The sequence below is a fragment of the Stomoxys calcitrans genome, chromosome 5 (assembly GCF_963082655.1).
Source record: "Stomoxys calcitrans chromosome 5, idStoCalc2.1, whole genome shotgun sequence".
NCBI classification, from domain to species: Eukaryota; Metazoa; Arthropoda; class Insecta; order Diptera; family Muscidae; genus Stomoxys; species Stomoxys calcitrans.
Window position 1 is genome coordinate 62,803,420 of NC_081556.1, and position 26,265 is coordinate 62,829,684.

Here is a 26,265-nt window from a genome sequence, read left to right on the forward strand (position 1 = left end):
AAATTCCGCTGATGAAGGTACATTGTGAACCAGAAATCACCATATAGATTACCAGTCTAATGCTTTTAGCAACATCACACTTTTGCTGCCTTTTAAATGCTTTTTGCTATGCTATTGTTTGAAAGGAAAGGCATTGCAAAAATGGTCTAGAGCCGAACAATATCCTGGAATCTCAAAAAGATTTTGAGACCGAAAAAGAAAGCGCAAACAGATGAAATTTTCTCTAAATATTAAATTTCAATTAATTTTTCTTTAGACAAAATTTTAATAAATTTTTTTCTTCAAAATGTTAATAAATTTTTTCTAAAGATAAAAATTCAATAAAATATTGCCTGAAGAGTCAATGTTGCTCAGGCCTGGGCCCCCTCAACATTGTTTTTCTTAAGTAAATATTTCAATGAATTCCAATAACAATTTTTCATCTACAACATTTTTCTAAAGACAAATTTCAATAGATACCCTAAATTTAAAATTTTACTAATATCCTTTAATAATTTTTTCAAAAGATAAAATTTTTGAGAATGTTAAAAAATAAATTAAAATTTTCTTGAAGCCATAATCTTCATGGAATTTTCTTAATTGTTCCCAAATACAAACATTAACAAACATTTCTCTTAAACATAATTCTATATAAATTTTCTTTTTTTAGTTTTATTATTTTTTTTATTGAAATTTTATCTGTAGAAAAAATATTATACAAAAAGTTGTCTTTGAATAAAATATTTTGCTTGTTAGTCTGAAAAATTTAAGTTAAGCACGGCCCTTGAAGCCATCACACCTATGGGACGTGGTTCGTTAGAGTGGTTGGTGTGTTGCGATCTCTGGCTTTCCTTTTCCATTTTCAAAGAAAATGTCCGAACATTGAACTCGTCTCGAAAGAGATACAAACAAAAGTAACGATATTTATATTTCCAAGGAATTCTTATTAATATTTAATAATAATTTATTTGAATTACATAAGCAACGAAATGCAATTTTAAGGACTCGGAAACCTAATTTTAAAACCCCGATAAATTTAAAATAATTAATTCACAATACAGTGTTTAAGGCAATTGATACGGAGCTCATAATTCTGGTATTAGTTTGTACCACCTATCTATGACGAGTTCACTGCATTGCCGTTTTAAAAATGGGTCATGTAGGTCTTCAAAAATCAATTTTGGCATAGAGGTTTGAGGGGTTAGTTATTATTAAGCATTTTATAGTAGATAAATTCTTTAGCAAGTGATTTTAGAAAATATTTGGTGAGAAAGTGCTAAAAATGTTTTTTTTATTTAAAATACAAACGAAAATTAGTTAACAGTGCTCTGTTAATCACTTAACATAGCTCTGTTAAAATGTATGCTTTGTGTCTTGGCTAAGTTATATTCAAACTCCAACTCCTTCATGATTGACGTCGGTTTTACCTTGAAAGCGAGATAACCCTCTATGTGGGCGGCTAGGTCGTGAGGGACTGTTTCAGTGGATTTGCCCTCACTATATGCTTGCTGTTGTCGAGACGGACGATTTCCAAGGATCCTTGCCCTAAGATACGTTTCTATCAACCTCTCAAGAGTCTTCGGCATGTATAGGATGACAGCATAAAAGGACGAAAATTTCGTCTTCGTGTTGTAAGGTTTTCCTGCTTTCGGAATGATCTTTGTGTCCTTCCATCCCACAGGTATATACGACATGCTGATACAAGCAGAGTATATCTCCCTAATCCAAAGAGCCAGTCTGCCGGAAACAGCTTGTAGTTTAACCGGTGATACATCATCAGTGCCTGGCAACTTAAAGAAGTCGATACTGTTCATTGCACAAAGGATTTTCGACTCAGATACAATTTCCCTAATAACCTTCGATGTATGCATATCAGTGACAACCTCTTCTGGAGCCACGTTGTTCGTTGGAGAGTTTGCCACGAAATGTGTATCAATGAGGAGTTCTAGTGTTTCTTCCTTGGCCTAGAAGCCTCCGATGTATCCTCCACGGAGCTTTAGAAATCCACCCGCAACTCTGTCTCAATCGTGAGGTGCCCTTGTGGCTTTCCCGTTGCTGAAGAGTTTTCTGCAGCGCTTCCTTCGACCAACCAGTTCTGGGGTCCACCATAATGTTCGCTTTTTGCCTCTTGGCACTAGGACATGCTGACACAAGCGAGTCATTCAGGGCCTTCGTGATCTCTTGACCATTATGTCTATGTCCTCCGCAGTTCCCACTACCTTTTCAAGTCTATCCTAATCCGTCCTTCTTTTTAGCCGAGGGACCATTTCCGCAGTATTTTTGCCAAGGCTGAGACTAATATAACGATAATCAGAGAAGCTGTGGTCATCCAACACTTCCCAGTTGCACATCCTTTCGCTTATATCGTCCGACACAAAGATAACATCTAGCACCTTCCGCCTGATTGCCAGATTGCAACTTATAACTTATTCGGTAAGCAGCTCACCCCTTTCGTTGGTATCACATCAGTGCATTGGCATCACTTCCTACTATGAAGTTATTTTTCCCTGCAGAAGCGGCTCCAACAAGCAACTTAAGGCTTTAAGGCGGCATCTTCGAATCGTGTGCAATATATAGTGAATCCAGTCAGTAATTAGACCTATTAATTTCGATGCTGGCTACTGCCGAATCTTCAGTGCTTAGCGAAGGAAGAAGAAAAACAAGTAAAAGCGTGCTAAGTTCGGCCGGGCCGAATCTTATATACCCTCCACCATGGATCGCATTTGTCGAGTTCTTTTCCCGGCATCTCTTCTTAGGCAAAAAAAGGATATAAGAAAAGATTTGCTCTGCTATTAGAGCGATATCAAGATATGGTCTGGTTTGGACCACAATTAAATTATATGTTGGAGACCTGTGTAAAATGTCAGCCAATTCGAATAAGAATTGCGCCCTTTGTGGGCTCAAGAAGTAAAATAGAGAGATCGATTTATATGGGAGCTGTATCGGGCTATATACCGATTCAGGCCATAATAAACACGTATGTTAATGGTCATGAGAGAATCCGTCGTACAAAATTTCAAGCAAATCGGATAATAATTGCGACCTCTAGAGGCTCAAGAAGTCAAGATACCAGATCGGTTTATATGGCAGCTATATCAGGTTATGAACCGATTTGAACCATATTTGGCACAGTTGTTGGATATCATAACAAAATACTACGTGCCAAAAATCATTCAAATTGGATAAGAATTGCGCTCTCTAGAGGCTCAAGAAGTCAAGACCCAAGATCGGTTTATATGACAGCTATATAAGGTTATGGACCGATTTGAACCATACTTGGCACAGTTGTTGGATATAATAACAAAACACGTCGTGCAAAATTTCATTCCAATCGGATAAGAATTGCGCACTCTAGAGGCTCAAGAAGTCAAAACCCCAGATCGGTGTATATGGCAGCTATATCAGGTTATTGACTGATTTGAACCATACTTGGCACAGTTGTTGGATATAATAACAAAACACGTCGTGCAAAATTTCATTCCAATCGGATAAGAATTGCGCACTCTAGAGGTTAAAAAAGTCAAGACCCAAGATCGGTTTATATGGCAGCTATATCAGGTTATAAACCGATTTGAACCATACTTAGCACAGTTGTTGGATGTCATAACAAAACACGTCGTGCAAAATTTCATTTCAATCGGATAAGAATTGCGCACTCTAGAGGCTCAAGAAGTCAAGACCCAAGATCGGTTTATATGGCAGCTATATCAAAACATGGACCGATATGGCCCATTTACAATACCAACCGACCTACACTAATTAGAAGTATTTGTGCACAATTTCAAGAGGCTAGCTTTACTCCTTCCCAAGTTAGCGTGCTTTCGACAGACAGACGGACGGACGGACGGACAGACGGACGGACATGGCTAGATCGACATAAAATTTCACGACGATCAAGAATATATATACTTTATGGGGTCTCAGACGAATATTTCGAGTAGTTACAATCAGAATGACGAAATTAGTATACCCCCCATCTTATGGTGGAGGGTATAAAAAACATTACGCTATTCTTTGCAAAAACACAGGCTCTGTGTCTTCCATTCCCCGTACTCGTGACTCGTACATACCTGGATAAGAACCACGTCAAATTCTCCTGCCATCAGAAATACCTTAAGTGCTGCCGAAGCGGTCTTACAATGGTGAAGGCGAACGGAAGCGGTCTTCCGCAAAAGCCCCTGTTGACCAGTCGTCTGTCGGCTATTGGAGCCTGTTTCAGCCACTCCACCGGTCGAAGTCTTAGAAGCAGACAACATGCTACGGCCTGATATCACCACCGCAGTGTTGGGTCTTTTTAGTTCATTCTAAGCCTGCTTACGGACTCTAGAGAGGATAATCATCGCTGAAAATTTTTCTGATGTTCCCGCCAGGATTTGAACACAGGCGTTCAGCGTCATAGGTGGACATGCTAACCTCTGCGCTTTGGTGGCTTCCGGTCTGGAAAAATCTCCACAACTGTAAAGCCGATTTGGCGGCTCTGAAGTTGTTCTTATTCAAGAACCATTAGTAACAGAACGGTGATTCGTTGACTAAGAATTCCTGGATTTAAACTATTTAATGGTTCGGGGATTGGTTTCTGTATTCTTGCGAAGAATAGTCTATAGCCAATCTACTGTTCAATACTCAGCCGCCCAATGTTCAATACCTAACCGGTTCTAAATGATGGCTTGCTCGTACATCATAGTCTTACTGACAACGACACAATCTGATGATCTTTTGCGACCAGCGGCATTGCTGAAAACCGCGGTTATGTGCACGGTGTTGTCTTTGATACATTGTTCAACATCCCAGAGAGTGTGGACTACACGTTGGCTGAGGTGATATTTGATATGAAGTACTGTACTGTTAATTGAAAGGTCAATAAAAACAAAAGTTCTTCAGTTATTGTTTCAATTCTTTATTTATCTTGAAAGTGAAATCGTGTAAATGGCGACCCCATTCGGCATACACTGATTAACTAGATTTTTTTTATTCGTGTGCACCAATCGATATGTTGAAAATGGCGTCGCGAATGTTGTTCTTGAGGATTAACACGACTCCAATAACGCATGCCGGAAATGTGAACTGCTCGTTTTTCAGGCAGGTTATCAATCAGCATTGCACATCCATGTTGACGGGCAACAAAATCGCATTCAGTTAATTTAGCAAAACTGACTGCCTCACTCTTCCGGAGTTCTGATGGTATGTTGAAGTCCATTTCTGGGTGTAGCGACATTTCCACACTCCCGAAATGGGTTAACCAACGCCAGAATCGAATTATGGCCGGGAACGAGTCTGTGAGGAGGAATTTCAAGGCGAGGGCGGAGGGCATGTTGCGTAGCAACATGTGAGAGACCGTTGGAAAAGAAGCACTAGATGGCGAAGGCCCGCTGCTCCCTAGACTAGATGGCAAATGAGTGGGAAGAGAAACAAACTTGGGGACTTCCCCCGTCAGGTGCGCAAGTTACACCCCTTCCTCAACCATATCACCACTCGGGAATTTTTCAAATAGGTAAGTTTCGCTGGTAATACAAGGCACGTAGTCTTCCATATGGGTGGTTTCAGACTAGTTGACCATCTGGGTATCGGGTGTAATCTGAAGTCTGCCATTAAATCTTGGGGGAACATATTTCTGAATTAGAAAGTCGGACTTGACTTTTGCAGATCTCTCATCAAAATGGCGGAACGGCTGAAAATGTACATGTTCTTTGTGCCGGACAACAGAGATATCCCAGGGAATAGAAGAGCAGACCAGATTGCAAGACTAGGAGGTACCTTACACATTCCGACACGTACGCAACCCTTTCGAGATAAGGCCCGAATGGCAACGAATGAAAGCTGGTCACTGATAACGCTCCAACAATATGTGGCCTAACTTAAACTTGAATAGATCTACAGCTACAGTCTCACGCATCACTCTCTGATTGGAAAACATGCTGATTGGCTTCAGGTTACAAGAAACAATTTCTTCAGAAGGCGTGAGAACATCGAGGAAGAGGAAACTATAGAACAGTTGCACAATGAATATGCACTTCTGTTATGACATTAAGTAAACTGCCTTCAGTTTCTGCATATAAAAAAAGTGCAAAAAGCTTGATAAATCCGAACCATTGGAGAAATTTTATGTCGCAAGTTGGGGGAATATGGGTAATGTGTTAGAAGTGGTAAATTTTTTTCATTGCGTCCTTTATGTGCTCAAGAGGTTAACTCAAAAAAATAGTTTCTATTGGCGCCCTATCAGACCGATTGTAGACCGATTTGAAAATATTTGACATAGGCAGAACTCAATACCCAAAGATACAATTTGACCAAGAATTTCTTCCTCCAGGCGCATTGGAGATCGGTACATATGACAGTTATATCTGTTTATGGCTCGATTCGAGCTAGACATTTGGATTTTGGAGGTCATGTCGAAATTTAAGACAAATCGGATAGAATTATGCCCTCTAGAGGCTCATGAATTCAAATCGGTTAATATGGGAGATATTTCTGGCCCAATTATAATTTCTAAATAAGAAGTTCGAAAGTTAGCATTCTATTGAATATCATATTGCTACCATTTCATAAAATGTGCCTTAATGGTCATACTATTTTCTCAAATACCATATTTGGTTTGATCTTAATCAAATCTTAAGACAGCGGTCAATGAATCATGTAGACATTCACTCGCAAGAGACTTTTAATGAATTACATTTCTAGTGCTAGTTAGTATCTAGTTAGGAATCTATAACACACGGTCTCATAAAGAAATGTTTTCTTTTTATGTGTTCAAGATAAGCAACGGTCGATGCACTTTTTTTTAAAGATAACGCATTATTGTCAAAGTATGGAACTTGGTTCAGTTCTCTGTGCACAGTATAATTGAGGTGATACAATATGTTCTCTTCATGAAGTTAGTTATTCAGCATTCATAACGAAACTGCCTATTTGAACGTACACACATACATAATTTTTAATTTTTTTGAGAAATTTTTATATACGGCAGAAAATGGTAATGCCAATTTGTCTTACATCTTGTAACATCTCTTTTTATACTCTTACTTACCTCTATAAAATTTATATATCTCGATCGCCTTGACTTACAAAGTCAATCTAACCATATTCGCTACCATGTTAAAACCAGTGTTGTTACTCAAGAAAAAAAAATTAAGAATAATCCTACCAAACCCAAAAAATCCTCGGAAAAACCAATATCCATGGATGATCTGGCTATGTCGCTGTGTCTGTTAAAATCGAAGCGTTTGGATAAAGCGATCTATCGAGTTAAGGTTTTGGGCCATTAATGCGCATTTACACCCATTTTTGCCGTTACAATGTGTTGCATTGTACCCCTCAAAATCCAAGTATAGACCAGATCTGACAATATTTATATGTTGCGGCCATATGACCCGATCTTCGCATTAAAGGCATTGAACGGACAAAAAACAATTTTTTGCCCAGAATTTACGATATTTGGAACAGATCTCTTGGCACTCGTACCAGCTACAGTCAATATCAGAACTTTACTCTATTTGGCTATTACAGAAAATTTATTCCTCTAGGCGAACGTAGAATAGATGTCCAAGCGACTAGATCTTCTGCGCTTCTTCTCTAATCTCTGACACCCGGATGCGAGATATTGTTCTCCACTTGGTCACTCCATCGGAGGTTTGGTCTTCCGGTTTTGCGTTTTCTTTTGTGGTCGCCTTCAAAGGACTTATTTGCTGGAGCTTCTATATCCACATTTGACATGATGACAACATACACACATTTGACAGCATGACCTACTCAAACTAACCGTTGCATTATGATGTGATTAGTTATGCTATCGTGTTCATACAGCTCGAGGTTCATATGACGCTTATGTTCTCCATAAACGCGAACAAAGTATTTTTCTCTCAAACACTCCAAGTACTACTCATCTGTTTTCGCAAGTACCCATTCTTCGGAGCCATATAACAGCACGGGTAGAATCAGTATTTTGTAAAGTGAAATTTTTGTCTGTCGAGAGGTGGCTTTGCTACTCATCTGTTTGTCAGTCCAAAATAGCATCTGTTAGCCAATATTATTCTTCGATTTATTTCAAAACTACTGACATTTGTTTCAGTTACGGCGGTGCAGAGGTAGATAAAGTAGCTGACTGTGTCAAAGTTCCCATTTTCCATTTCCTTTATTTGTTCGGGAGTTGATATCATCTACTTTGATGATTGCGATTGCCTCTTCCGGTGATCGACATAGGCAAGGATCATATGTTATTTTGAGAATAGTGTGCCATGCCTATTCTCAACTGGATTTCGCATAATCTCCCCCAGCAGGATATTAAAGAGATCTCATGAAGGGCTGTCTACCTGTCTGAATCTACGTTTGGTATTGAATGGTTCGGAGAGGTTATTGCTATTTTAACTGACGAGCGTGCAAGCATTGAAATACCATTGAATGTAAAGGACTGTCCAAGATAGCTTTGTAGTCAACGAAGAAATGGCAGGTGTTGATTTGTCCTTCTCGGATCTATTACAGGATTTGGCGCAGTATAAATATCTGGTCTGTGGTGAATTTGCCAGGCCTAAAGTCACACTGATAAGGCCCAATTATTTCGTTGACTTTAGACTTTATTCCTTCACACAGTACGCTCCATAGTATATGTATACGATTATTCCTCTGTAGTTGGCACATACCGTCTTGACCCTTTTCTGGTGTGCGGGACAAAGTATGCTGAAGTTCCAATCATCGCGTATGCAATCTTCTAGACAAATTGGGCACACGAACTGATGTATATTTATTTCGCTCCGCAAGAATTTTCTGTAACTCGTAAAAGGTAGTTATTTTCGGAGAAAATTTTAAGTCACTCAAGGATAGCTACGATGGTGTTGTCCATCAGGCGATTGATGATCTGCGTCTGTTTCCAGTGGAGCGGTAGATCGAGAGCCCGGGAGCAGGCTAAGAATGGACTGCAAAGACCCAACAGCTGCGGTAATAAAGGGTGATTTTTTTGCTATATCTTTTAGGCAACACTGGGTGAAATAGCTCACGTACGTTTTGTTTCACTGTCAAACATCTTCAGTTTGGTCTATAATTTAACAATGAATTGCCTTACAAACGAATCGCCTACCAGAAGCGTTACAAGAGCTACCAATGCATCAAGAAAAAGTCAGTTTGGCGTGGTTTATGGGCTGGTGGAATCATTGGCCCGTACTTCTTCAAAGATGAAGCGAATCGTAACTGTGAATGGTGAGCGCTACCGTGGGATGATGTAAAACTTGTTTATGCCCAAAATGCAAAAGCTTGGCTTGCATGTCGTGTGGTTTCAACAAGCCGGTGCCACATGCCACACAGCACACGTAACAATGGACTTATTGAGAGGTGAGTTCGGTGAACATTTTATTTCACTTTCGGGACCACCTTGATCGTGCGATTTAACGACTTTAGACTATTTTTTGTGGGGCTATGTAAAAGCTCATGTCTATACACACAAGCCTTCTTCAATTGACGTATTGGAAGACAACATTGAAGCTTTTATTCGTGAAATACCGGCCGAAATGTTGGAAAGAGTATGCCAAAATTGGACTAAGAGGATGGACCATTTGAGGCATGCATTACATTAGCATGAAATTATCTTCAGACTCAAATAAAGATTTCATGCATTTTTCTCAATTTTAAGTGTTTTTTATCAACGAAAGGGGTGAGCTGCTTATCGAATATATTATAAGTTGCAGTCTAATGATATGTAAAAGAGATAAGCCGAACTTTATTACCAAAAACAGGCAGGAGGTAAAAGATGTCAACTTTGTATCGGAAGATATAAGCGGAAGGATATTCGACTGTTGGATGACCACAACTTCTTTGATCATCGTTATATTAGTTTCAGTCTAAGCGAAAACACTGGTGAAATGGTCCCTCGGCTAAACAGAAGAATGGCGGATTGGGATAAATTCCGGCACACATTCTGCACACCTATCCTTTCTAGACCAGAACAGAAAGTGGAAACTCCGGTGGATTTAGGCATAATGGTCAAGCAATCACGAAGGGCCTGAATGACTCGCTTGTGTCAGCATGTCCTAGTATCAGAATAAGGGGCAAACAGCGACCACCACGGTGGACCCCAGAAGTAGTTGGTCTGAGAAAGGGCTGCAGAAAACTCTTCAAAAGGGCAATAGCCACAAGGACAACACACGATTGCGACGTCTACTAGGCTGAACTAAGAAAATACTAGGGCGAGCTGAGAAAAGCTCAGAACAAATCCTGGGGGTAATTCTGCAGCTCCATGGAGGATACATCCTGCCTGTCTCAGGAACAACGACATTGTCGCCTACATAGAGGGTTCTCTTGTTGACAAGGAATATACAATGTTGGTACTACCACATGAAATGTGGTGAGAGCTCGCTTCGCACCCTATTAGTAACTCACTTCCTGTTTTGTCGAAAGGCAGATAAAGTGTAACAAGTATGATTCACCGTCTCGCTGTCTCATCATTGTTGCATCCGACGTTGACAACTCTGGCCGAGTACCAGTGTTAGCATAGAATAATTGGTAGGTGTATATGAATCTTGCCTTGCTGATTTTCTCCATCAGAGCGTGTATAGCTGTCTCGCTCCGGTGGAGGCTTATCTCAACCATTGGTCCTCCAGCAAATGGGCTTCTTGGGAGAGGATGATGGTCTCAATGTCGGCCCCTTTTCGTTAAGCTGGATTGAGTCTCCTGTCCCTGCACTGCCAGATGTTCCAATTTTAGAATCTTTCCCAATCCTAGTCTGCCAAATATTAAGTAAATGGGCTGCTTGGTAGTAGGTGATGGTCTTACTGTTTCGAGTCCCTCATCCCAGAACTGCTTGATGTTTCAATATAAGGAACTTAGCATATCCTAGTCTTCCGGATCTTGAGAAAGTCGGTGATGATTCCATCGTTGGGTCCCAGTTCGTTAGGCTATGTTAGGTTCTCGTCCCTGCACTTCCTGATGTTTTAATACTAGGATCTTCGGTTGTCCTAGTCTTCCTATTGGAACAGTCGGTGATGGTCTCGTCGTCAGTCTTCTGTTTGTTAGGCGGTATTGAGTCACCGACCACGCCACGGCATGATGTCTCAATATGAGGATTGCCCATCCTAGTCTTCCCAATCTTGGAGAAGACAGCCTTGGTCCCGTAGCGCGCCATAACTTACTCTTAGCCAAACTTGTCCCAGAGGCTTGATCAATGCCCACCACAAGGGATTTCCTTCAGAAAGACTTCCCACTTCTCTGCGCCCAAACCTTGGTTTTGCTTGCCCAAGAATCCCAACATGCGTTCTGTCGTTAATTGAATGCCCCATCCACTGATGAAGACCATTGTCTTTGTGAGCTGAGGAATGTCCATCTTTCTCATCAGGTCGACCTTTGCGCTCCAGGGAGTGTGGATACTTCTTACGACCTTCTTGACGGTATTAAGATATTCTGCTGACTCAAAACGCAGTGCAAAGAGCAAAGATGTCCCCTCTATACTCGCAGCTCATTATGCGCATGGGTGGACCCTCTGCAGAGTTCGATACATATTCGAAAATCTGCTCGTTAACCATATCCTCCACTTGCTACAATCCTACCGGATGCATTATCGACGTTGATAACTGCATAAGTTCGCTCATCTCTGTCCGGAGTCTCCATTGCAGGAGGGCTGGCTTGGTCTTTCCTGCCGGTCTTTATCCTTCGTCGTGCCCTGGATTGCTTTCTGACTCTTCTTGTGAGCTTAGCGAAGCCCTCGCTATGTTCTCCCGTCATCCCGTCATCCCCATCTCTTAATTCGGCTGCGATGACTGTTTCATTGACACTGTCGATGTCTGAATCGGAAACTCCACCCATACTTAAAGGCTGGGGACGAACTGTGCATTCCTTTATCCGCCTCTTTCTCATTAATTAGTCTGACGCCTGGTTATGCGCTTGAAGCATTACTCTCAACTACAGGTGCCAATGCACCCACGTTAATATGAAGGGCGGGCAAAATGCTACGGTCTGATGCCGTCACCGCAGCTGTTGTCCTTGGAGTCCACTCAACGGTTACTTTAGCTTTGTACTTAAAATATTGACGCCAAGATAAATTCATTTACAAGTGTTGTACCGCAAACCGAAGGTTTACCGCAGATAGGTTAGGTTGAAAAGAGGGTGCGTATATTAATCCGCCCCATGCCACTATGGACATACCCCTAAGCCAGTAGTCGGCTTATTGTGTGCTTTAAATACTAAAAAGAAACCTCGAAAAAAAATCTACAATAAGTTAGGAATTCCGTGCTACTTACAAAGTCACTAATTGGATTTTTAAAGATAGTGTGATCGGGTTTTTACTGTTGGTCAAATTTATCTTTTTTTGTAATTTTTTGTAATTTTGTAAAAGTAAAATATATAAAATAAAATTAAAATTTTTTTCAATTGTGCTTTATATTTGATATTGGTTCAGTAGGGATTGAAATATTCAAGTGATTACAAATTTGGTATTAAAACAATAACGGTTTGGTACTAAAACCAAATACAGTTTGGTAACAAACCAATAACAGTTTGGTATTAAAACCAATGCAAGTTCGATAGTAAGCCTAGTAGTTTTCATTTTATTTTTCATCAGTACCATGCGATATTCATACGGTGTTGCTTTTCTATCAATACCGTTTGGTACTGAAAAGAGCACGTTTTATATCAATTTTTCTTTGGGTGTAGATGTTTTTCAAATGTTGACAATTTTTATAATGATTTCAAGTAGATTTAAACAAAAGTGGCACCTACAATTCACAACAATCGATATTAGAAAATGCATAACTAACATTAAAATGTATCCTAAAATTTTTAAATTAATATCAGCGGACAGTGTTTGTTAATATCAGCAAACATATTTCTCCTCAGAGTTTAGAATAATGTTTACGTTTGGATTCATCAAAATTCGGTTTTGCTGTTTATATAACGTTTTGCTAAGTTTAACCGCCCAAATCACACACTTTCGACACTCGATTCGTCGAAATCAACTGATTTAAAGAAGGAAAATACCACTGACTTTGGGGTTTTACCAATTAATCTTCAGTGAAATATATTTTTTTCGATCAGATTCAAAATGCATTTTCTGCCTTCATATTCTCATAGTATATAGTAAAACCGTCTATGCCTTATGTTTATTGTACCATATATGTGTAGCATAATATATTTAATTAAGGGTGATTTTTAAGAGCTATAGAAAAGTGTTTCAAAAAAAAAAAATCAAAAAAATTCATGAAATTTTTATTTGGGTCGATAGTACAGTCCATATAATTTAATGTTTGAAGATTATTTCACGCAAATGTTGACAGTGACTGCCACTCAAACGATCCATCCGCTTAGTCCAATTTTTGTATACTCTTTCCAACATTTCGGCCGGTATCTCACGAACAAATGGTTCAATGCTGTCTTCCAATTCGTCAATTGAAGCGGGCTTGTCTGTATAGACATGCGCTTTAACATAGCCCCACAAAAAATAGTCTAAAGTAAAGTTAAATCGCACGATCTAGGCGCCCAATTGACCGGTCCCGAACGTGAAATAAAACGTTCAACGAACTCGCCCCTCAATAAATCCATTGTTACAAGTGCTGTGTGGCATGTGGCACCGTCTTGTTGAGACCACATAACATCCAAGTGAAGCTCTTGCATTTTGGGCAAAAAAAATTGGATATAGTCTCACGCTCACCACTCACAGTTGCGTTACGACTTTATAACCACTGAGCGCCGGACGTGTATCAATCAGAGAGTATACCAATCGTCGCTTCAGAGAGTATACCAATCGCCGCTTCAGTGAACTGCCATCCCCCTCGGATGTGCTAGTTGCCGAGACATCATTAACTCAGCAGCCGCTCGCTTTATACCAGCCTTTCGAATACCCCTAGTGCGGCCCAATTTCCCGGCGCCAGCAGTGACACTCGCAGACTACACTAACCCAGAATCAACGAGCTGAATCTGGAAATAAACAGGGTAGGCAACGAACATAAGCGGAATTTGTGGCTGGAACACTTTTAGCAATGTAACTTAAGCACCAGTTTAGGCAAGCCGTGGTCTACTGTTAAGTCACTCTCGAACCCCGGTAGATAGGATGACAGGACCTCAGTAATTTTTTGGCGAAATGACCGTGACTGATCCGAAGAGATGCACCAGGTTGTTCAACCGTCAATTTATTGTGAGTGACAGGGCAAGGGCCGTATTCGTTCAATTTGCCGTGGGCGAAGTTAAGAATGTTATCCGTGGCGCCAAATCTTCCAAGGCGTTGGGCCCCGACGGAATTTCTACATTGATGTTGAAGAATCTAAATTTACATGGAGTTGAGTAGCTTACTATTGTTTGAACACTCTTATAGTTCCCGATGTCTGGAAAGTGGGCAGAGTGATCCCGCTACTGAAGCCTGGAAAGGACCAAGTTTGGAGGAGTCGTACAGACCAATCTCCTTTACTGGTGAGAGTAGCAATGACGCTTGAGGCATTACTCCTCCTGAGCATCGTAGGAGAATTTCCATTCGCCAAGCATCAACATAGATTTCGAAGACTTCATAGCACAACAACAGCTTTGCATCTCAGGCCTGAAACGCTGGGTCGCGAATTATCTGTGTGGTCGCCAGTCATTAATGGAATTTAGGGATAAGAAGTCGAAGCACCGTAGAGTGAAACAGGAGTTCCCCAAGGTGGTGTGATATCTCCGGCACTATTTAACTTCTACCTATCATCCATTCCACCCCCTCGAGACGGCATAGAAATCGTATCATATGCGGACGATTGTACGATCAAGGTTGTTGACATCTGCGATAAATTGAACGTCTACCTCAACGAACTTGACTCATATTTCGTTGCCAGAAATCTGCCACCAAATCTTCAGCCACAATGTTCACTACGAATACGCTTGAGATGAACACTGAGTTGACTGTGATGGTCGATGGAGAATTGATTCCGACCATGAAGGCTCCCAAAATACTTGGCGTCACATTTGACAGCTCCTACACATTCTCCCCACATGCCACAGCAACCTGCAATAAAGTCAAACAAGGTCCTCAAGTCACTTGCCTTGTTGACCACGTACAAAGCAATTGGCAATTGTCTGTGGCAAATTATGCAGCATCAGTGTGGTCTCGTCAGCTTTGTGACACGCAGTGGAATAATATTCGGATCTCTCAGAATGACGCCCTCCGATGGGCTGTTTCCTCAGTTGTCATGTGGGCCATATCGATCAGAAGACAAAGATCCTACCAGTGCGAAGACATAACTACATGCTGTCTAAGCAATACCTTTTGGACTGTTATCGCAGAGACCATTCAAATCATCATCTTGTGGATAGATATCCACTGCCCAGAAGCCTTAAGGTAGATCTACATGATCTAGAGCGTGAGGTTAAGCGCTACAAGAGAGAACCTCTAGATCAAGCGGCATATCAAGCCGATCTAAACAATATTCATACAGACACGGTAGCAGATGCGGTAAATGGCTACCGGGTGAATGTAGTCCTCAGAGAACGACAGCCTCTCATTGCACCCGAAGAAATTGACGTCCCCCGTCAAACCAGAGTAGTTCTGGCTCAATTACGTTCCGGCAGATGCAGCCGCCTCAACTCCTACAGAGCAAGTATTGATGCCGACATGCAAGATGTATGTCCCGATTGTAACCAGGGACCGCACGATACACGTTACCTGTTTAACCGCCCAGCCAGACCCACTCGATTTAGACCCAGATCCCTGTGGACGCACTCCATTTTGGGCGCAGAGTTCCTGGGTCTGGACACTCAACAGAATCAATCAGATAGAACACCACAAACTGCTGCAACACCATTCACCATTCATTGATCTCACTCCAAAATCGACAATTCTGCTCTTTTACGTACCCATTGACCCAAAAATAAGCTTCGTCGTTGAACACAATTTGAACACGGTGAACTTTCTTAACAGAGCATGCATTTTGATAATAAAATTCAATAACTTGCAAGCGTTGTTCTTTGGAAAGACGCTTCATGTCATCCAAGTCAAGCTCTTGCAATTTGGGCAAAAAAGTTGGATATCATCTCACGATAGCGCTCTTCATTAGTAGGCTTTGCAATGCTTCTGGCTGATCTCCACTCCAAATTCGACAATTCTGCTTATTTACGTTCCCATTGAAACAAAATTCGGTCAATGGAAGAAGTGCGCGATGCACTTTCTTGACAGAGCACGCATTTTGATAACAAAATTCAAAAATTTGCTAGCCCTAAATTATAGACTAAACTGAAGATGTTTGACAGTGAAACAAAATATGAAGCACGTGTGAGCTGTTTAAACCAGTGCTGCCAAAAAGATAATAGCTAAAAAATCATCCCTTAGCGTCCGCCAATGATGCTGAACGCTTGGGTTCGAATCCTGGCGAGAACATCAGAAAAATTTCTCAGCGGTGGTTATCATCTCCTAATGCTGGCGACATTTGTTAGGTATACACAGAGGTGTCGCAATGCGGCACGCCGTTCGGACTCGGCTATAAAAACGAGGCCCCATATCAATGAGCTGAAACTTGAATCGGACAGCTCTCCTTGATATGTGAGAAGTTTGCCCCTGTTTCTTAATAGAATGTACATGGGCAAAATTTTCAATATATTTTAAGTTTTACATTTCAATTACCTCTTTGACTCCCATAATATCTTGATCAGTTGAAGGAGGGATGCCCCTCCGTAACTCTTCCTCAACTTTGAATATCATATTTAAGCTTACGACCAAGCTCTAGCTTAAACATCTTAAGCTTATAAAATTCGTTGTGTTATCTGATTTGGCTAAAATTAAACGGGGAATTTTGTTGGACCTATCTATAACTGTGCCGAATATCGGTCAAACTATAGGTGTGGGGTCTATACCCCCGATTTTTGCTTTGGAACCCACATTTTTATTCAAAATTTTCTAACTCGACATTTTCTCGGCATGTAAAAAGTATACTACAACCCATGGAAGAATCTTTCAATATTTTGGTAAAGCTTCCATATAAGGGTACATTTCTAAAATAGAGATTTTTGCACCTAGTTTAGTAAGTCTGATTACTGGCTAATGTGTGTGTCCATAGTGATATAGGGTGGATTAACATCCGCAACCTCTTTTCAATCTAACCTAACCTAGTAAGTTTGAATGGAATTTAGAGTAGATAGAATTCGAGTATGGAAATTTTCTTTAAAATAAGATAAATTGCGTTAAAAAAGGCGGTCGGTAATGTAATGGTGACAATAACAAAAATATTTTTTGCCGGTTACACACAATCGGATAGAATAAAGATATTTTCATAATTTTTTCTGTCTTTCGCCCAGTACTGACTTCATTTGCAGTGAAAATGCTTATTAAATTATTACGAAATCCGATAGAATCTATTCTTCGCCAAAACACAAACAAAAGTCGAACAACAACACAAAACAAAGACAACAGCAATGAAGCAGAGTTGATTGGTGCCCATTTCGTGATTTATTTTTTTATTACATTGACAATTAATTGAAGCGAAATTTGTATTGGCGCCGCGAAATGTCGCTGGTATTTTACTCAAAGAACTCAGCACCTCTTCCGCGGAATGTGTTCGTATTTTCTTTGTCACCATTTTTTTATAATGCGTTTTGACACTTGTTCGGGTGAAATGTCGAAGTACTAGGCTTTTAGTAGAAAAAGTGATACAGAAAAAAGTTTGTTACAAATATGTGCAATAAAATGCGGCATAGCACTAGGTTTTCAACAGTTAAACCCTACTTGAAATTTGACTTTCTTCAGAAATTTGGCTGCCACGACCTCATTTATAGCAAGGATATGATAAATGTTCTCAAATGTTTACGAGATATACCGTAAATTTTTGAGAACATTTTAATCTTTAAATTAAAGTAAAGTAATTAAAGTAAGTAAGTAAAAAAAATTATGCTTTGATCGCCAAAGATTACGAAAAGGGATTACCTTTCCTTTCTTGTGTACGGGACATAGTATGCTGAGGTTCCAATCATCGGGTATGCGTTCTACTAGCCTTATCAGCCAGCGCTGATAAGCTGAAGCATACGCCTTATCAGCGAGTCGCCTCCTGTCTTAAATATTTCAGCGGGTAACCCGTCGGCTCCTGGTGCTTTGTTGTTCTTTGGTTGGGTCACTTCTACTTGGACATCATTCTGAGCAGGAGGTAAACATTCTATACCATCATCATTGATAGGTTCTGCGTTATCCTCTTCGTTGCCAACGTCGGACACTAGCAGTTGGGTAAGATTTTCTTTCCATATTCTCAGCATGTAAACTGTGTCAGTTACCAGATTTCCTTCTTTGCCTCTGCTGGAGGATGTGCCTGTACCAAAGCCATCGGTTTGATGTTTAATTCTTTGGTAGAATTTCCGGACTTCATTCTGATTCCTGTATATATATGGAATATATTTGGTGTCATTTATATTTAATATCATATTTTTGGATCACCAATTGACATATGTCTGTAATAACTTGATCGCATATCACCAGTTTGGGCTGTAGACCTATGCTTGTAATTATTTTATGCATTTCATTTATAATTTCACTGCACTTTTGTGTGTTCACTTGATCCGATATGGATATTCGCTATTGGAATATTGCATCGACTCATCAAACCAATTACTAACACTCTTTGTCAATTGTCACTTTCGTCAAAACAAATTTATTCATATTCATATATAAAGCCAATTATCTTTTCTTTTAAGGTATATATGGATTTTTCATGAAAACAGTCTTTAGCTATTATTCAAAAGCGCTACAATGAATGGGTGGTAAGCTGAGATTACAATTAAGTCTCATATTTTCGTAGGAGCCATGAGAGCATAAATACTATATTTTCTGAACCAATTCTCTGCAGAGAACACAAGCTAAAAAAAAATATCTTCTTTAGAAGACTATTCACATGGCATAATAATTTTGGAACTACAAAGCACTTTTTGGATCTATTCCATATTGCCCTCAATATTTGATTGCTGAGTATGGACCATATCATAGGTACTGTGAAAATTTCATGAAAAGCGGTTCAGCCGTTCTTGAGTCTATTCGGAATAGACATACGAACAAAGCCCATTATTTTCACTTTTTATACCCACCACAGAAGGATGGGGGTATATTCATTTTGTCATTCCGTTTGCAACACATCGAAATATCCATTTCCGACTCTATAAAGTATATATATTTTTGATCAGCGTAATAATCTAAGACGATCTAGACATGTCCGTCCGTCTGTCTGTTGAAATCACGCTACAGTTTTTAAAAATAGAGATATTGAGCTGAAACTTTTCACAGATTCTTCTTTTGTTCATAAGCACGTTAAGTTCGAAGATGGGCTATATCGGATTATATCTTGATATAGCCCCCATATAGACCGATCGGGCGATTTAGGGTCTTAGGCCCATAAAAGCCACATTTATTATCCGATTTTGCTGACATTTGGGACCTTGAGTTGTGTTAGACCCTTGGACATCGTTCGTCAATTTGGCTCAGATCGGTCCAGATTTGGATATAACTGCCATATCGGCCGATACTCCGATTTAAGGTCTTAGGCCCATAAAAGCCACATTTATTATCCGATTTTGCCAAAATTTGGGACAGTTAGTTGAGTGAAGCCTTTCGACATCCTTCGTCAATTTAACCCTGATCGGTTCAGATTTGAATATAGCTGCCATATAGACCGATCCTCCAATTTAAAAGTCACATTTATTATCCGATTTTGCTGAAATTTGGGACAGTGAGTTGTGTTAGGCCGTTCAACATCCTTCGTCAATTTGGCCCATATCGATCCAGATTTGGATGTAGCTGGCATATGACCGATCTCTCGGTTTTAGGTTTTGGGGCGATAAAAGGCGCATTTATTGTCCGATTTTGCCGAAATTTGCGACAGTGAGTTGTGTTAGGCTCTTCGACGTCATTTTTCAATTTGGCCCAGATCTGTGCAGATTTGAATATAGCTGCCACATAGGCCGATCTCTCGATTTAAGGTTTTGGGCTCAAAAAAGGCTCATTTATTGTCCGATTTTGCCGAGATTTGGGACAGTGCGTTGTGTTGGGCTTTTCGACATTTTTCTGCAACTCGGCCCAAATCGGTTCAGATTTGAATATAGCTGCCATGTAGACCGATATATCGATTTAAAGTCTTGGCCCCATAAAAGACGCATTTATAATCCGATTTCACTGCAATTTGACACAGTGACTTATGTTAGGCTATTCGGCATCCGTGTCGTATATGGTTCAGATCGGTTTATTTTTAGATATAGCTACTAAAAAGACCAATATTTTGTTATACACAATTGAACTGTTGACTTGTACCGATTAGTATTTGGTACAAATCGGAACATATTTCGATATAACTGCTATGGGACATAAGGTATGCAATTTACACAATATTTTGATGAAAGGTGGTTTACATATATACCCGAGGTGGTGGGTATCCAAAGTTCGGCCGGCCGAACTTAACACCTTTTTACTTGTTTTATATAACATATAAAGAGTGATTTTTTTGAGGTTAGGATTTTCATGCATTAGTATTTGACAGATCACGTGGGATTTCAGACATGGTGTCAAAGAGAAAGATGCTCAGTATGCTTTGACATTTCATCATGAATAGACTTACTAACGAGCAACGCTTGCAAATCATTGAATTTTATTACCAAAATCAGTGTTCGGTTCGAAATGTGTTCAAATTTTGACAAATTTTGTTCAGCGATGAGGCTCATTTCTGGTTGAATGGCTACGTAAATAAGCAAAATTGCCGTATTTGGAGTGAAGAGCAACCCGAAGCCGTTCAAGAACTGCCCATGCATCCCGAAAAATGCACTGTTTGGTGTGGTTTGTACGCTGGTGGAATCATTGGACCGTATTTTTTCAAAGATGCTGTTGGACGCAACGTTACGGTGAATGAACACATTTCGAACCGAACACTGATTTTGGTAATAAAATTCAATGATTTGCAAGCGTTGCTCGTTAGTAAGTATTTTATTTTTTTTATTTATTTTCGTTAGTATGTATTTTAAGATGGTTAGCTAGTTAATTCTGACTTATTTGTAAATATCTCTGATTTCGATTTAAGCTAAACATTAAATTTGACTTTAGTTTTACCAAATAGTGACTTAAGTTTTAAAATTTAGAGTTTCTTCTCACAATAAAGTGGTTTCCCTGCTGTAATGATCAATTATTAGTTGTAAAAATTGTTCCGTTATGAAAACTTGAGATATGGGAAACCAACTTCAAAGAAAACACATGTCTATATCAACTACTTGAACAATGAAGACACAAACTATTTTTATTGCTGACTCTACATTGACCATGGCTCATTCTCTCACCAGAGGGAGCAGTAACTTTGGTGAGAGCCAGGAGTGCGGAACAGAAAATATATCACCCTATCTACTCAGCAGCTAGTGCTCTGTAAGTATATGAATGTTGGCCTATCAAGCATTAAATGTCAATGTAGTCAGTAGTCGCCGCCACTTCGTGATGGGCCTACTACAGCAAGAAGAAGATGAAAAACCACCCCCGAAAATTCATTTCAACAAATACTGTAAAAGGAGTGATGTGGTGGCAAACACGCACAAACTCAATCGTCTCCACTATAAAAAACTAAGACGCATTAGGGTATTTGCTGTCATGTAGTCACACATACAAACATACTATTCTAGATTCGTTTACGAAATATTTCAAAACGGAATTCCGGAAAACTTACATATTTTCCCATTAACGTATGTATGCTGGTGCTGCACAAGCATTCATATATCTCATCCAGTCGACGTATTACACGGAAGGTGGGAATTATATCCAAAAGCACAGATGACTACAAAGATGATGATGGGCAGTTAGTTGGTGAAAGACGAAGTTTTGGGTTTTGCACCAGACGAGAAGTAATCCAACAGTGTTCGTTAAACGCGTACCACGGCCGATACTCGTTGCAGACGATGGGTGTGTTATAGTCGGGATTCGAATACAACAATCACAAAATACAATGAGTATGTGTACAATTGTATTTGGAAATTTGTGATCTTCTTATGCACCGCGTATTGCAAATGTGACGTCGAACTCACATCAATTAAATTATAGGGTATCACTTTAAGGTTGGCACCGTTTTACTCTTCTTCACTGTCCCAATTAGGTGGGGACCTTTCAAACTTCACTATGATTTTTAGCCACCATCAATTCTGTAGCTTGCATTTCTCGTATTAACATTTTGTTGCTTTAGCCTTTTTTCAAATTATTATAGGTACACAGCTGTATCTGTGCTCTTGACCGGAGTTGTTTTCAAATGATTTGCTGGATTTGGCTATGTTAATAATTATGTGGCCAAATTTTTTGCAATTTTTTTCTTTTAGACTGAAAAAAATTCACTTTGACTTTACTTTTCATTGGCCAAGTAGGAAATTTACTCTTATGCACTTAAAATTGAATGCTGGGTTCTAGTCGTGGAGTAGCACATTGAATTGTCTGTAACGTATCCATTGTATTTCACTTTATGTATATAATTTTCTTTTTTTTCACTAACTCTGAATTCAGGTTTATTAGCGAGGCGGCGACGCGTGCACCCGCCTTGAAACATTTACGTACGAAGTCGGAGAGTCAACTGAATGGCAAATGCAACTTGGACGGTTGGTTGGTTGGTTATTCGGCCACAAATACTCAACACTTAGACATCGGCCGTCGAACGAGCAGAAACACAAGACACATTGGATACAGAGCCAGTTTGTGTGGTGCGTGTGTGTGTGTTTCACACGAATACATTCCACAAACGAGTAACATGGACATGGAGGCTTTATTGTTTTCCTTTCGTCGTATGCTTTTGTCTTCTTGGCGTATTTTGTTTTCTTTTGTTGGGATTGTTGCTGGAGAGATGAAGCGAGCGAGCGAGCGTGTTTATTGAAACAAATTAAGAGATTTGGAGTTTGCGTCTTTTGTGTTTGCATAGCTGGTAAATACATTACTTTTAAAAAATATTAGGAAGTGCTCAGAAAGCATGTTGTTTTATTACTGGTTTCCGGTTTCTTATTGTACTAAAAATCTTTCGATTTGACTTGAGACCAAACCTTTCCATAACATTAGTTCGAAACGTACAGGTAGCAGGAATAACTGACACATTCCGCAGGCAATAAATCATATGGGTGTGCCGTCCGACACTTCAAAATTATCCGTGCGGGATTTGCTTGCTACTTCTCCCGTCGGACGACTGCCAGCGTGCCCGATATGATAGTAGAAAGTTCATCCGATAAACAGGGGGCATTTTGGGTCACTAGGGGATCGAGGAGCCTTTGCCCCAGAAACGGACTTCAGAATATCGTTCCTGGGCTCAGAAATAGGGGAGCGCCCTATAAAGTGCACATTTCCCCAAATCTCGTATTTTGTTTATAACAGCTCCAAATATTTATAATAAGTAATCTCAATCGTCTTAGTTTTCGAAGTCAATCTTTCGACTAATCGATTAGTCGACTTTTAGTGTAAAAAAGTCGAAGTCGACTTTCAATCGAATAATCGATTTTAAGGTCGAATAGTCGAAAAGAAAGCTGTACAGAGACACAAGTTTTGCTTTGCTTATATTGCTGCTAAGTAAGAATTGTTTCCAATTTTACTGAGATGCATTTGGGTACTCAAGTGCTACGATTCTTCGCTCTTTGATTTATTCTGGTTGTCATAAATTTTTTTTTAATTGAATAAACGGAAAGTAAAACTAGGCAAAGAATTACATGGTTGAATCGATTTGATGATCTTCGGCAGTGGTATTCAGACGGTAATAAAAATCCGCGCCATATCCAGTAAAATTTTACCATTTTTATGTTTATGGAATTTTGGCACAAATAACCATTTATCCATTCAGCGTTTATGTTCGAGGATGGGCTGTATAGGACTATATCTTTTATTGGCCCCGTAAAGACTGGACTCCCGATTTAATGGGAATGTGGTCCATAGGGGTCCAACATTAGGTGTAGGTCCCATACTAACGTACCCACAATTTTCTGAAATTCAAATTTTTGTTCAAATTCGTCTAAAATCTAGCAATATGTTATAGTAGCTCCTATATAATGGCAGGTATTATGTTCGTTTGTCACCGTTGGAAACCCATCCAAAAAAAGTAATCGACGAAAAATATCGCGAAAAGCGAATATAGTACCAGCCTTGAAGGAGAGCTCTCCCCCTTACCCCAATAGTACTACCCAAAAATAAAAGTGGACCGATCGGGACAATATGGGAATCAAATGAAAGGTATTCGCGAATAGATTACGAATATGGTCAGGAAGTAGGAATAGGCGTTATAATTTATTGATAACGGAAGGGAGCGAATCCTCCACCGCTACCCCAAATGAAAAGAATGCGGGAGTAGATAACGAATCTGACATACAAATATATATGGGACTGGGTATGTTTGTTTCGTATAGACTGAAAAACGGCAGAACCGATTTTCTCGAAATTTTCGCATGTTGTGTGTGTTGGTCTGGAAGAAAATATAGGCTATATAATTTGTCGGTATCGGAAGTGGGACGTACCCTCCCTCTTATGCCAAAAAACACAACTCAAAATCAAAAGTGGATCGATCGGGACAATATGGGTATCAAAAGAAATGTATTGGAGAGTAGAATATTCGTAATATGGTATTAAAATTGAAGTCTAAGTAATCTTCGGGCAGCCCCAGCCCAGCCCTTCTCACACATCAAAGAGTGCTTTCCGATTCAAGTTTAAACTCATGATAAGGGACCTTTTTTATAGCCGAGTCCGGACGGAGTCCCGCAGTGCGACACCTCTTTGGGAAAATTTTTTTAAAAGACATGCATGGCTAAGTACCTCCCATATGTCGTCAACATAAAAGGGGATAAACACCGCTTTGTCCGATTCTCGCCAGGATTCGAACGCGTTCAGCGTCATAGGGTACAATAGCACGATTTCGATATACGTATTCAAGGCGAAGTGTTTAAAAATTGTTTCTTACAACTTATATTTCTAAGGTGATTAATGGGTCAACCTTTTCCTGAACTGGGATATCAAACTGTTCGAAAACGCAAATTATTCAATAAACGCGTTTTTAATATTTTTAAATATATATATGCAGGATAAATATGGAAAAACTAAAAAGTGAAAATTTCCCAAAAATAATTAAACAACTTATGTCCTGTGATAAAAAATTCAACAAATTCTAATCCAATTTTTTGCAAATACTTATGCAATTTCAATTTTAATGCGATTTTTATTTCAAACTGGCTGAACCGGGCCCGCTCCGCTGCGCCTTTTTATACCCTCCACCATAGGATGGCGGGTATACTAATTTCGTCATTCTGTTTGTAACTACTCGAAATATTCGTCTGAGACCCCATAAAGTATATATTGTATATTATTGATCGTCGCGACATTTTATGTCGATCTAGCCATGTCCGTCCGTCTGTCTGTCGAAAGCATGCTAACTTCCGAAGGAGTAAAGCTAGCCGCTTGAAATTTTGCACAAATACTTCTTACTAGTGTAGGTCGGTTGGTATTGTAAATGGGCCATATCGGTCCATGTTTTGATATAGCTGCCATATAAACCGATCTTGGGTCTTGACTTCTTGAGTCTCTAGAGCGCAATTCTTGTCCGATTTGAATGAAATTTTGCACAACGTGTTTTGTTATGATATCCAACAACTGTGCCAAGTATGGTTTAAATCGGTCCATAACCTGATATAGCTGCAATATAAACCGATCTTGGGTCTTGACTTCTTGAGCCTCTAGAGGGCGCAAGTCTTATCCGATTTGACTGAAATTCTGTACGTAGTATTTTGTTGTGAAATCCAATAACTGCGCCAAGTATGGTTCAAATCGGTCCATGTTTTGATATAGCTGCCATATAAACCGATCTTGGGTCTTGATTTCGTGAACCTCTAGAGTGCGCAATTCTTATCCGATTAGAATGAAATTTTGCACTACGTATTTTGTTATAATATACAACAACTGTGCGAAGTATGATTTAAATCGGTCCATAACCTGATATAGCTGCCATATAAACCGATCTTGGGTCTTGACTTCTTGAGCCTCTAGAGGGCGTAATTCTTATCCGGTTGGAATGAATTTTTGCACGTAGTATTTTTTTATGATATCCAACAACTGTGCCAAGTATGGTTTAAATCGGTCCATAACCTGATATAGCTGTCATATAAACCGATCTTGGGTCTTGACTTCTTGAGCCTCTAGAAGGCGCAAGTCTTATCCGATTTGACTGAAATTTTGTACGTAGTATTTTGTTGTGATATCCAATAACTGCGCCAAGTATGGTTCAAATCGGTTCATAACCTAATATAGCTGCCATATGAACCGATCTTGGGTCTTGACTTCTTGAGCCTCTAGAGATCGCAATTATTATCCGATTTGCCTGAAATTTTGTACGAAGGATTCTCTCATGACCATCA

The 26,265-nt window shown here is 39.7% G+C and overlaps 1 protein-coding gene across 1 annotated transcript in view; it reads right to left on the minus strand.

The window, feature by feature from the left end:
• The window catches only part of LOC106084355 (protein slit), a 197,782-nt gene extending 175,330 nt beyond the window's left edge, over nt 1-22,452 (minus strand). Inside the window, exon 1 of the mRNA XM_059370487.1 lies at nt 21,579-22,452. The gene's annotated coding sequence lies outside the window, so the exon portion shown is untranslated. The remainder of the gene's footprint in view (nt 1-21,578) is intronic.
• Nucleotides 22,453-26,265: the final 3,813 nt, after the last annotated feature.